Below are 12,708 nucleotides of genomic sequence, written 5' to 3'. Positions count from 1 at the left end.
CATTTGGACCATCCCACCCTCCTATTCCTTCAATGCATGGTCTGTCCTATTTCCCTCTCATGTCCATTTTCCTTCTACCTAGGTGGCTGGTCTGGTGGGTGTGTCTGAGCAGGCTCTGAGCAAGTTGACAGGATTAACTTACAGTTCCCTGTCATCCACCAATCTCTGATCTGTAGGCCATTGGTATCTGAGTTTTTATGTGCTTTATGTATTCTTGAGAATGCTCAGGCTTCTCTGGTAGAGTGGGTGGCCCAGGATCTGGCAGCCAAAGTGTCAGGGCTGATGTGGACTCAGGGTGGCCTTTGCTGCCTCCTCTGCCCTCTGGTTAAATTTACCTTTGGCTGTTATTGCCTTCTGGTGGCGGGGCCAGTGAATAATTTCTAGCTTGTGGGGCAGCCAGAGGGCTTGAAATAAGTGTAAAGTTTCTTGCTTGTTTTTAATAGTCATTCCCTCAGCCATAAGCAGCTTCTGTCCTGATGCCTGGCCCTGTGGATATGTGCAACGGCTAAGGCATATTTGCTATTAGTGTAAATGCTGACTTGCTTGTCCCTGCCAGGTTGAGGACCTTTGTCTGGAAAATTAGCTCTGCACTTTGGGCTGAAATTCCAGTGGGTTGGGCTAAAACCCAAGCAGGTCCAGAATCAGACACTACTGCTTCTACCCCATACCTCTGTCTTGTACAAATCTCCAACCATCTGTGTACCAAAGACCTCAGTGTCCTGTATTGGATGATCAAATAAGTTCTTTTCTGAACCTGTGTATTTGTCTCAGGATACCAACAGAGTCGTGGAGAGGTCCCTTGAGATGTGGGTCTGGGAGCAAGGAAGCTGGGTTCAGGCTTGTGCTTGGCAGGATGCAGATTTCTGGGGGTGTTGAGCAGTGAATTCTGGTAATGAGTCAAGCAGGTGTTGCTTATCCATTGGTTTGGGGGTTGCTTGAGGACTCCTTTGATGACATGGCGTGATATATAGTTCTTTCTCCAGTGGCCCTGAAGATCTGTAAGCATGGCAGCCATTCTGACACTATTGGGTCTAGTTTCTTTGTCAGGCAGGCACAGGCCTGTTCCCTGGGCCTAGCAACTGGGTCAAGAGCCATTTGGCTAAGCCTTTGCTCTAATCCACATAGAAGTGAAAAGGCGTGGTCACATCAGGCCATGCTGGGGCTGGAGCCATCAGTATAACTGTCTAAGTCCATGGAAAGTGTTCTCCTTAGCTTCAGTCCTGTTGAAAGTCTCTTTGTCTTTGGTGAATTCATAATCCATAATTGTAAGAACCCTGCTTACCTGAGGAACTACTGAACCATCTGCTTTGAGGTCAGAGTTGGGCATTTTCAAAAGAGTCTCTTAGGGCCACTGACAGCCCGAAATATCCATACTTCAGAATGTAGCCCAAGTATGTCACCTTCTGTTGACATAGTTGGTCCTGTTTGGCTCATGTTTGGTACCCCAGAACACCTAGAGCCACCAGTAAGTCTTCCTTGCTTTGCTGGCATTCTTCCAGGATCTTTTTTTTTTAACCTCTAAGTTGTCATCTACACATTGCAGGTCTAGGGGTGTCCCTACTAGTATCAGCCCGGTCCTCATGTAGGGCCTTGTTGAAAATGGTGGGTGAATTCTTGAATCCCTGGGTTAGCCAGGTCCAGATAAGTTGTCCATTACATCTTTTGTCAAGATCATGCCATTCAAAGGCAAATAGCAGCTGGCTCTTATGTACTGGGGGTAGACTGAAGAAAGCATCTTTAAGATCTAATATGGTATACCAGATTCTGGATGGCTTATTAGCTCAACAGATTCTATGTGTTAGGCATTGTGGAGTGGATGTTCTGACTTGCTTATTGACTTCTTGAAGGTCCTGCATGAGACTGTAATATTTGGAGATATGTGTTTTAACTGGAAGGAGTGGAATGTTCCATGGAGACTAGTTAAGTATAACCTTTAAGTCTTCTCATTCGGGAAGTAATCCCCCATCTTGGCTTCCTGTGGCATAGGATGTTTAACCTGGGGTGTGGTGGCCCCTGGTTTTAATTCTATCCAAATAGGGACTGTATGAAATGTATTTCCCATTTCCCGAACCCCTCCCCATGCTGAGGGGAAACATGACAGTCGTGTTGAGATTCCTTTTCCAGTAGGTTTTATGTTTTTGTATAGTCTCTATTCATCTTCTAAAGATAAAGTGAGGCCTATAATGATCGTCCATCTTGACCTGTGACGAATTTCTCCTTGGGGTCGAACATGATTTGGGTCCTGATTATAGTTAGTGAATCTTTTCCTAAGTAGCATCCAGGCATGTCTAGGAAAATGTAGGATACTCATCCCATTTCAAAGTCCTTTATTCTTTGGGTATTTGATGCCTGTGGCCCCCTGTATCCATGACTTTTTGTTTGATGGTTTTCCATGAGCCTCTATGAGGACTAAATGTTGAGTTCCTGTGTCTAGTATAAACTTGATGGGGTTCTCCTTCATTGTAATGGTTACCCAACATTTGGAGAGGTGGTTCAATCCCTGTCTCCTGTAATCACTCAAATCTTCTAATTCCAGCACATTTGTTTGGATCCCTTCTGGTATTTATTGGGAGGGATGGATTGCTTGGGGGCAATCCTTGATCCGATACCCTATTTCCTTACAATATTCATGTTGTTTCTTTTGATTTGGAGCTTGTTCCTTGTTTATGGTCTTTTAGCTTTATTGATTGTTAGAAGTAGCAACTGTTGGTTTTTTTTTCCCTCCTCTGTGTCAGCTGTGACTGCTAGCAAGATTTTGGTCAAGTTCCACAGCTGTTGGGCATTGGAGCAAGCCTGTTTTCCTTTGAGGCTCTAGGTTTTTGTAGTTTCTTCAAGACTGCTAACAACCCCTGTAGGGACATTTCCTGCATCCCATCTACTTTGTGTATCTTATGATATATGTCTGGTACTGCTTTATTGAGAGAAGCCATCATCACTGCTGAAGTGTTCTCTGGTTATTCCTGTTCCAGAAAGGCGTGGGTCTGGAATGCTGTGATAATTCTCATAAGTAAGGCTGTAGGGGGGCTCCCCATCTTCCTGTCTAATATTGACTATTCAAGCCAAATTAGTGGGATGGCAATCAACTACTAAGAGACTCCCCCATTAGAGCCTGAGAGTAGACCCGTAGCTTCCACTTACATTCATACATGTTGAAGTCCATATTGGGCCTGGCCAAAGAATAAGAGGTATCAATAATCAACTGATTAGTAGTAGAGTTCTTGTTCTAGCCTGGAACTACTTTCTGAGACTCATTAGTAATTCTTTCCCTCTCTTCTGTGATGAAGAGAATCTATATCTGTTTCTGACAATCAACCCACAGAGGTTGGAGGGTAAAGAATCCTGAATCTATGAGTTCTCTAAGAACCCCTGGTCTCTCTGAACATTTGGGATTTTGATTTTCCAATTATACAAACCACTAGTAGAGAAAGACCTTATTGCAAGGGTCAGTTCTCTTGATCATATGGGGGTCCAAGGCCCTAAGGGGGAGGGCCACGATGGTATCTAGTGTCTAGTGACTGGCCTGTTCCCTAGCAACCCATCCCTGGTGTGCAGAAGCACTGGCTGTAGGTTGTTAGGGTCCTGCTGCTAGTGCAGGTAGAGTGGAGGAGAGCAGAGAAGGAAATCTGCATGTCTGCTATCCTGCAAGACATGTGGGGGGAGGCAGTTGGTTTACATTTCTCTGTCTTGTCTTCTTAACCACTGGGTGTAGGGAAAAAAATGGAGCAAAGGGGCGGCGGTGGCATGGGTCTCACATAGGAGAAACACTGGCAGACAAAGCCCCCATCGGCGGTAGGGGAACATTGGCAGGACCACACCAGGGTAGGGACTGTGGGTGCCTGGTTACCTGTAGAGCAAGAGACTGCCTGGCTAGCATGGAGGTGTTTGCTCAGAAGGCAGGGCCACTTGCATGGCCCCCAATTACCTGTTTGAGGAAACTACTTGGCTGAGAGGAGGCTTGATTCTTCCCTGGTGGCTGGAAACGCAGAGGCCTGCTCCATTCTTCCACGCAGTGGGAAGAGGGAAAATTGACAGAGAGGGGGAACAGAGAGAGGGGCAGAGAGAGATGGGGCCAGAGAGAGAGTGAGGAGGGGCAAGAACCGTTCTTTTATAGTAAGCCGGGTAACCGAGGGGCTATAGCCAGGTGACTATAGGGCTGGAGTCCAGCCAGAACACTAGGGGTCTGGGGAGTGCCCATAAGTGATGGCCACAGGATTATGGAGTTGAGGAGTCAGCAGTCTGGGAGCATAGCTCATGGGTTCCTTCCCTTGCAGATGGTCTCAAAACTGGTATGTGTTTCAGTAAGATGGATAGGTTGTATATGAGGTCTTTCCAGGTAGTAATGTAAGGGACTTGATCTGTGTAGCTGGTCCAAATATAGATGACATCCTAACTTTCTGTAACATGAGAGTGTCCCAGGGCCCTTCAGGTCTCCAGCCAACATGGAATACTGGCCACACCAACCTGAAAACAGTGGTCAGTTTGCCCTTCCTACCTTCTAGCCTAGTTCTAAAGTCTTTAAACCTGTCCAGGAAAAACATTGGTGGAAATTGGAGCATCTATGTCTGTCCCATATTTCTTTCCTTGAATGCAAGAAAATAAACCAAACACAATGCAAACAAAAAGAGCAAAGAAATATGAATGCCAATTTTTATACAGTTGCAAAAGTGACAAAGTTAGATGATGATGAAGTTGGAAGGACCTGAAATGTCTCTCTAAAGAAATTCAGGGATCCAATTTCTTACGAATGGATCTGGGAGATCTCCTGGCCCTGATGACTTATGGGGGTCCAGTGCATTTGCTGCAGTCCCCTGTTGCAGTGCTAAATCACAGGTTTACAGATTTACTAGAGTGAAAGCAGCCAGACACTCAGACAAACACTATCCAGAGAATACTTAACAATCAGGCTTTGACTTTAAAGGTTGGGTGAACTGGTGGAGGGACAGGGTGGGGTCCCAAATGAGCCCTTAAATATTATGCCTAACTTGAGTAATCTACTCCAAACATTTGGTATATTGGGAGATGACTGACTGTTATTAAGAGTGGAGTGGCAGTTGTTAGGAAACCTATGGCTGCTTCTAGGGGTGTCTTGGTTTCTGGAATATGCTATGCTTTTCCCAATAACTGAGCTCAGTCTGAGGACAGGCTTAACCTAAGATGGAGTGTAAATACAAAATGGAGTTTGTAATGTTAGATTGGGCCCTTCAGATCTCTGTTCTTTCCTTTCTTCATCAGCATCCTTGGCACTGGGTTCTCTCTTGTTGGTGGAACCTGGTGTCATCTTTAGGGGACAAATCCCTTTTCCAATGCACTGGAAAGTACCCCCAATCACAGTGTTCTTCTTCCATCTTCCTCCAAGGAGGAGCAGCCTGAGACAGCCAGTGTTGCTTTAGTTGGTCCTCCTTCATGGTCCACTGCTCCTTCTTCAGCCACATGCAGTCCACCATTGACCCAGCTCCTAAATCCAGTTTTTCTTAGAGAAAATTTGTGCTCCTTTTATCATGTCCATTTTAATCTGTGGCCTTATCGGCCTTCTGTTCACAACCAAAGAGAGAGTTCTGGGGCTGCAGAGAGTTTGTTTCCATGTCCATCAAACATTTTAATGAAGTGAGAAAGAGCCTCAGGTAATCAAAAGGAAAGAACTTCAAAAGTTTAGGTGTGGGAGTTGGAAGAAAATGTGAAGAATTAAAAATGGTAGAGGAGGAAGTGGGGAGAAGCAGAGTAAAAGGAGGTTGAGCTTGTTCTCTCTCTCTCTCTCTCTCTCTCTCTCTCTCTCTCTCTCTCTCTCTCTCTCTCTCTCAATCCACTATCCCTCTGCCCCTTCATCCTCCCTTCCACTCTCCTCCACCCTTTCATAAGGATTTTCTTGGTTTCATATATACAGGCTCTCTCTGAGTCCCTTGCTTCCCATCCTTAACCTTACTGCATATTTCCTTCACAGAGTCTGCTTCCCTTTGCTACAGTTTCAAGGTTGAAAGGTCAAATGGACAATGGAGGAATGAAGTCCATGGCCTACTGAACAGACAGAAAATTTTTGTCTATAAGGATTACAAGTGTCATCCCATCGATGATCACAGAAACAGAACGAATGCCACAAAGTTCTGTGAAAAAGAGGCTGACACTCTGAAAAATAAAGTTGACATTTTCAAAGCAATGCTATCTGGCATATTGGAGACTACACCAATCAATGGTAAGTTTCAAGTGGACACAAGGCTGGAGATGTATCTCAGTGGTAGAGTATTTGCCTGCATACATGAGGCTTTAGATTCAATGCCCACTGCTACAAAATAAGTAATAGAAGATATCAGATATATACCCCCCCTCCCCGCACCATAGAAAACAACTGGGTGAAAGATTAGGGACATTCACTGTTTTCATAAAGGAAAAAAAACAAAACACTGTTAGTCCTATCTCAGACATCCAGTAGCAAAGCCAAAATGTAGAGGGAAAAGCAAGGTCAGAGGATAGGAAGGGAGGGTGGGTAGGCAGATAGGATTAACCAAGGCCAGAGGCTGATCTTTTTCCAATAGGCACAGAGGCCCATGTTCTGCAGACCAGGATGTGTTGCCAGTATGAAGGAGGCAAACGTTTCAGGGGATCCTGGGTCTTTCGTCTGAATGGAAGGAACATATGCCATGTTGACCCGAACACTGGAATCTGGACTGAATTGGATCCCAGATACAAGAAGATTATGGATAAGTGGAAGAAAGACAGGGATATAGCTGCCTTCTTAAATAAGACTTCACAGGGGGACTGCAGGACCTGCCTTGATGAGCTCACGTCACACTGGAAAGAAAATCCAGAGCCTACAGGTAACTGGGAAGACAGGGAGAAAGCTCTCTGCATGTCTCATGGTGAGAGTGGATCTGGAAGGAGTGAGGAGGAAAGTGTGTGCCACGGATATCAAAATACATGTAGGCAGGCGTGACAATCTCAGTGATCCAATGTGCTGTGTTTAGAAATGTCTTGCTTAAACATAGAGACCCACAGCAGATATTCTATGCAGAGAGTAAGAGGCCTTGGAACATTCAGGCACAAATGGGATGTCTTCAACAAATCCCTCATCCCAGAGCTCAGGGAATGATGCAGAAGAGGAGACAGAAAACTTGTAAGAGCCAGAGGGATTGAGGACTCCAAGGGGAAAAGGCCCCTAAATCAACAGGATCAACATGGATGTGAAGTCACAGGGACTCAAGCAGCATGTGTAGGGCCTGCACAGGTCTGCACAGATCCCCTGTGCCCATATTATGGGTTCCAGATTAATGTTTTTATGAAAGTGCTGACCATGGGAACAAGTTTGTCTCTGACTCTTGTTTGTGCATTCGCTTGCGTTTTTTTTTTTTTTTCTGTTTCTCTACATTATTTGATTTTGATATGATATTTTTTGTCTTATCTTCTTACATTTTTTAAAAAATGAAAAAATGAATGAGTGTTAACCTAGCAACTAGGGTAAAGTTTAACAACAGATTGTCATTTACACAATCTGTTGAATTCTGCTGAGAGAAGGAAATTCAGTTTTCTTCGCTGGAATAATTCTGGGAATATCAAACATGCCAAGGAAGATCTCCTGATAAGTACTTGACCAACAAATGTGTGATGTCAGCATTTTGTTTTTCAGTTTGATGTGTGCGTGTGCGTGTACGTGTGTGTGTGTGTGTGTGTGTGTGTGTATGTGTGTGTGTGTGTGTGTGTTTGCTTTTATTAGGTTATAATTGGATGGTTTCTTTTGTCTTTGCCTTTTTCTTTTTGTTGACATTATATTTTGGGCATTTGTGGATGTATTTGTGCTTTGGATTAATTTTTGAGAAAGAAAATAATGTTGAGTGGGTAGTTATAAGGAAGAAGAGAATCTGGATGAAATTGGGGGAGAAGAATATGATCAAAATATATTTAAATTGGCTGGGAAGTTGGCTCAGTGGTTAAAAGCACTGACTGCTCTTCCAGAGGTCCTGTGTTCAATTGCCAGTAACCACATGGTGGAACATTTCTATGGGCTAGCAATGATTTTAGTTTCTTATTGTGGTTAACTTAAGTAATCTACTTCAAAGGATCTGGAATATTGGGAGCTGATTGGCTGTTACTAAGGGTGGAGTGGCAGTTGTTAGGAAACTTATGGCTGTTGTTATGTGTGTCTTTGTTCCTGGAAGATGCTGTGATTTTTCCTGTAACTGAGCTCAGCCTGCGGACAGGTTTGACATAAGATGGAGTGTAAATACAAAATGGAGTTTGTAATGTCAGGCCTGGCCCTCAGATCCTTGTTCTTTCCTTCCTCCATCAGCATCCTTGGCACTGAGTCATCTCTTCTTGGTGGAACTTGGTGTCATCTTTAGGGGCAAATCCCTTTTCCAATGCACTGGAGAGTTCCAATTACAGTGCTCTGCTTCCATCTTCCTGAAAGGAGGAGCAGCCTGAGGTAGCCAGTGTTGCTTTAGTTGGACCGCCTTCATTGTTCACTGCTCCTTCTTCAGCCACTTGCAGTCCACCCATTGACCCAGCTTCTAAATCCAATTTTTATCAGAGAAAATTTGTGCTCCTTTTATCATATCCACTTTCATGTGTGAGCCTTGATGGCTTTTTGTTCATAGCCAAAGTGAGAGTTCTGGGGCTGCAGAGGGTTCGTTTTCATGTCCATCAAATTTTTTAATGAAATGAGAAAGAAACTCAGGCAATCATGAGGAATGAACTTCAAAAGTTTAGGTGTAGGAGTTGGAACAAAATGTGAAGACAAGAATTAAAAATGGTAGAGGAGGCAGTGTGTAGAAGGAGAGAGGAAGGTGGTTAACCCATATACCATAAGTGGAGAAGGTTGGGCCTGGAGAGAGTATTCCTAATGTCTCATTTTGTATTTTATAGTGACTAAGCACACTGCATTATGGATAAACATTCTTTATCAAGATCCTTTATCAGACTAGTTATAATTCACATGTGGTAGATTTGGCTCAGTGATAAAACCTGCATGGGTGATTGTGCACAGGTACACTTTGCTACTCCTTGCCATTCTTCTCAATCTTCTTAGTGTTAATGTCCCCTTTACACAGGACTGCATGTCTTCTTTGGCTGCTGCAAGACCGCAGACCATAAGTGTGCTGAGATGTATGAACTGGCCTGTGGGCAGATGGCATTGTGCAGGTTAGAGCCTGTGTTAGAGTTCCATTGCTAAACCTGACCACAGCAACTCTTATAAAGAAAACATTCGAGTTGAGCTGGCTTATGGTTCAGAGTTCAGTCCAACATCATCATGGCTGGAAGCATGGCTGCATGTAGCAGACAGGGCTCTATAAAGGTAGCTGAGAGTTCTATATCCAGGAAGATGATGAAACATACTTCCTCCAACAAAGCCACACCTCTTATAAATGCCACTCCCTATGAGCCTATGGGAGCCATTTACTTTTAAATCACTACATTCCACTCCCTGGCCCCCAAAGGCTTTTTAGCCATATCATAATGTGGAAGCATATTTATTCCAACTTCAAAACTCCCCATATTTTCTAACACTCTCAAACTTGTTGAAATGTGCAAAGTTCAAAATCTCCTTTGAAATTTATGCAATTGTAATCCTGTGTAAAATTAAAATGAAAATGCAAAATTGCATACTTCCAACAAATAATGGCAGAGGATATACAGTTCTACTACATTTTCTACTACACAGCCAAATGTATATCCTTCAAAGTGGTGATTTAACTATAGAGGAACCTAAATATTCAGTGCCCAGATTAAGAGCACCAAGACTGGCATTAGATAATATGACCATAGCTAGCAGCTTCCCAAATGTTTCAATCGGCAACTTTTCTCCAGGAAACCTCCCCTGAACACTTAGGACCCAAGACAAATTTGTCAGGCATCCTTATGATATCTTCCCTTCTTGAAAAGGTGTTCTCTCATCAGCCAGAGTAAAAGTACCAGTTGCATAGATGAGATCTTGTGCATTTTCTACCTATATACTTAGAAAAAGTCACTTCAAGTGTTTGTCAAAACTCTCCTGGTAACATTATGTCCATCTGAGGGGTCAAGGGTAGCATCAGAGGATCTTTCTAGACTATGAAAATGAAGGTAGCCCAACACTAAAGATCTGGTTGTCCCCACCAATGTATCCAGAAAGTGGTAAGTTCACAGAACATGAATCCTATAGCCTTCTTCTCCCTATTTGGAACTCACCTACATGTTTTCCTCACAGATCCATATTCTATCTGTTTCAACTTCACTGTCAAGGATCTTTCTTCACACTGGTGTGAAGGACAGAGTTCAGTGAATAGAATACCTTTCCTTTAGTATAGTAATAACAAGGCCAAGCCTTTGGATAACCTGGGAAAGGAGGTAAATGCCACCAAGGTGTGGAAATAATTGACCTAAAGCATGAAAGACATTGGAGAAGAGTTGAAGAACCATCTACTTAACATGGAATCAGGACCAGTCAACACCAGGGGTAAGAATGGCACCAGAAACAAAGACAGGGACTGCCAACAAGAAACAGGAAGAACATGCTCGGTGGTGGTAGCATGCACTTTTAATCACAGCACTCAGGAGGCACAGTGAGGCAGATCTCTTAAATCTAGGTCAGGCTGGTCTACAGAGAAGGTTCCAGGAGAGACAGGACTACACTGACAAACCATGCCTTGCAAATAGAAACTAAAGAAAAGGGAAAAAAATGATAGAAACAAGAAGAGCTCAGCACATACAAGGAGAAGGTTATATAGAAGGTTATATATGTATTTCCATTAAAAATAACTGAATATAGATTGAACCTGGAAGTACATAGTACCTGAGGTGTAAAAAATTGGCAAGTTAGGGAGCAAAAGAAAACAGGTCTCTAAGTGTGTGGAGGAAGATTTGACATTTCAGGGGGTGATGACTCCCTAAAGGAGGAAGATGGTGTTGTGTGTCATTTTCAGGTAATCACATCTTGCAGGGCATCATGGTATCTCAACATAAACAAAAAAGGCCCAATAATCCCTTCTGAGCCATCACCCTTGATGGACAATATTCCATTCACTTTTATCCAACTAACACGACATGGAGAGCAACTCAACCATGAAGGCAATGGAGACTAACACCGAACTAGTAAACCTTCTCTATAAGTTTTCCAGGGAGATTTCAGTTACATTCTCAAAATATTCTTAAAATTCTGGAAGGAAATGCTAAGTAAGTCATTAAGTATATTACCACAAGGAAATGCCCACAAGCTTGGAAAGGCATGGCAGTTCTCTTGAAAAGTCTGATGATTTCCCTTGTGTGGATGCCAGCATGTATACATAATGGTAAATCTGATCGACTTAGCCAGTGATTACTTGATGGTCTTTCTCTCTGGAGATCCCTGATGATCACAAGGATTCCTCTTTTCCATCTCATTTCTCAGTGTTCCCTGTTCGCTATTAACCAATGATGTGACATTAAGTGGATTCTCCTGGACCAACAGTCCATAAGCGTCACTGTAAACTTCAGGATTTTTCTTTCTCTGTTACAGTTGCCTTTCCACCAGCTCCATCTTCATCCTTAAAGCTGTCACTGTCTTTCTCTTGCACAAGAAAACAGCACCAATTATGCCATCATCCAGAAAGTTAATTACCACACTAAATATTGTCACATAGGCATTTGCTGCCTTTGATAGTGAAACAAACTCAGTAAGGACATCTGACCCACACATCCTATTTAACTTTCTATGCAGTATCTGGAAAATCGTTATCACACATGGCTTCCTTTGGCTGCCCAGAGAGAGAAGTTGCTCCTGGAGTTGTGTTTCTAGCTTCATCCATATTTTTTTTCTGATTTCTTTAAAGGATCACCAATAAAGACCTCAGATATCACCCAGCCTACATGTGCCACCCAGAATCCACCTACCAGGAATAGCACCAAAGCCACGGCTTCCATCCAGATTCAACCTACACGTAACCTACAGAGTCAAAACATGCCTGGGGTGATTCTAGTTATAGCAAACATTTTTGTATTGCTGTTGCTGCTATAGTAGTGAGAAAAAATAGGTAAGTAAAGGGCTGGGCTCTCCCTCTTTTTCTTGGTATATTAATCAAGTAAGGACATGGGAGACAGGCCCCAATGGTCTAATACAAGCCACTCTCTATCACAGTCCTCTCTGTCTACTAGAATGATACTTGGCTCAATATTTAGCCATCACTCCACAGTGATGTTGGAGATAACCATTATTGGGCATAGGAGACTAGCAGGGTAGACATAACTCTGCAGTCAGAGGAGGAATGAAACAGGAAAGGTACCCCCCCCCAGAAGCCAGAAAATCCAAGGATCCAAAGAAGATACAAGGAAAATGGAAATGAGGTATTCCCTCCCCATATCCAACATAAGCTTCTCCCAAGACTATGATTAAAGTCTGCTTGCTTGTTGGATCATGTGATCCAATGAAATAATTTTCATACCTAGGGCAAAGTATGCACATTAATAGCTCCAAGCTTAGGACAGCCTTTAAGGCAGAAGAATCAGAATGAGCAGACTATCCATGGAGTTGACATTGTGGGACTGACCTATAACTCCAGCACTAGGGGGACCAAGGTAGAAGGATCACCAAGTTCAAGGTCAGCCTGGGCAGCATAGTCACATGTTGTCCAAAGAATAAAGAAAACAACAAAACCCATTCATTTAACTTGGTCACTTTACAAAGTCACAATTCAGTGCATGTGAAACTGATGCCAATGTCTCTGTCCTTTGAAGTTGACATTACCTGTGTCTATGCAGGTGAAGTGAGAC

This window comes from Apodemus sylvaticus, chromosome 23, assembly GCF_947179515.1.
Source record: "Apodemus sylvaticus chromosome 23, mApoSyl1.1, whole genome shotgun sequence".
NCBI lineage: Eukaryota > Metazoa > Chordata > Mammalia > Rodentia > Muridae > Apodemus > Apodemus sylvaticus.
The sequence above is the reverse complement of the archived record's forward strand: the minus strand, read 5'-3'. Positions refer to the sequence as shown.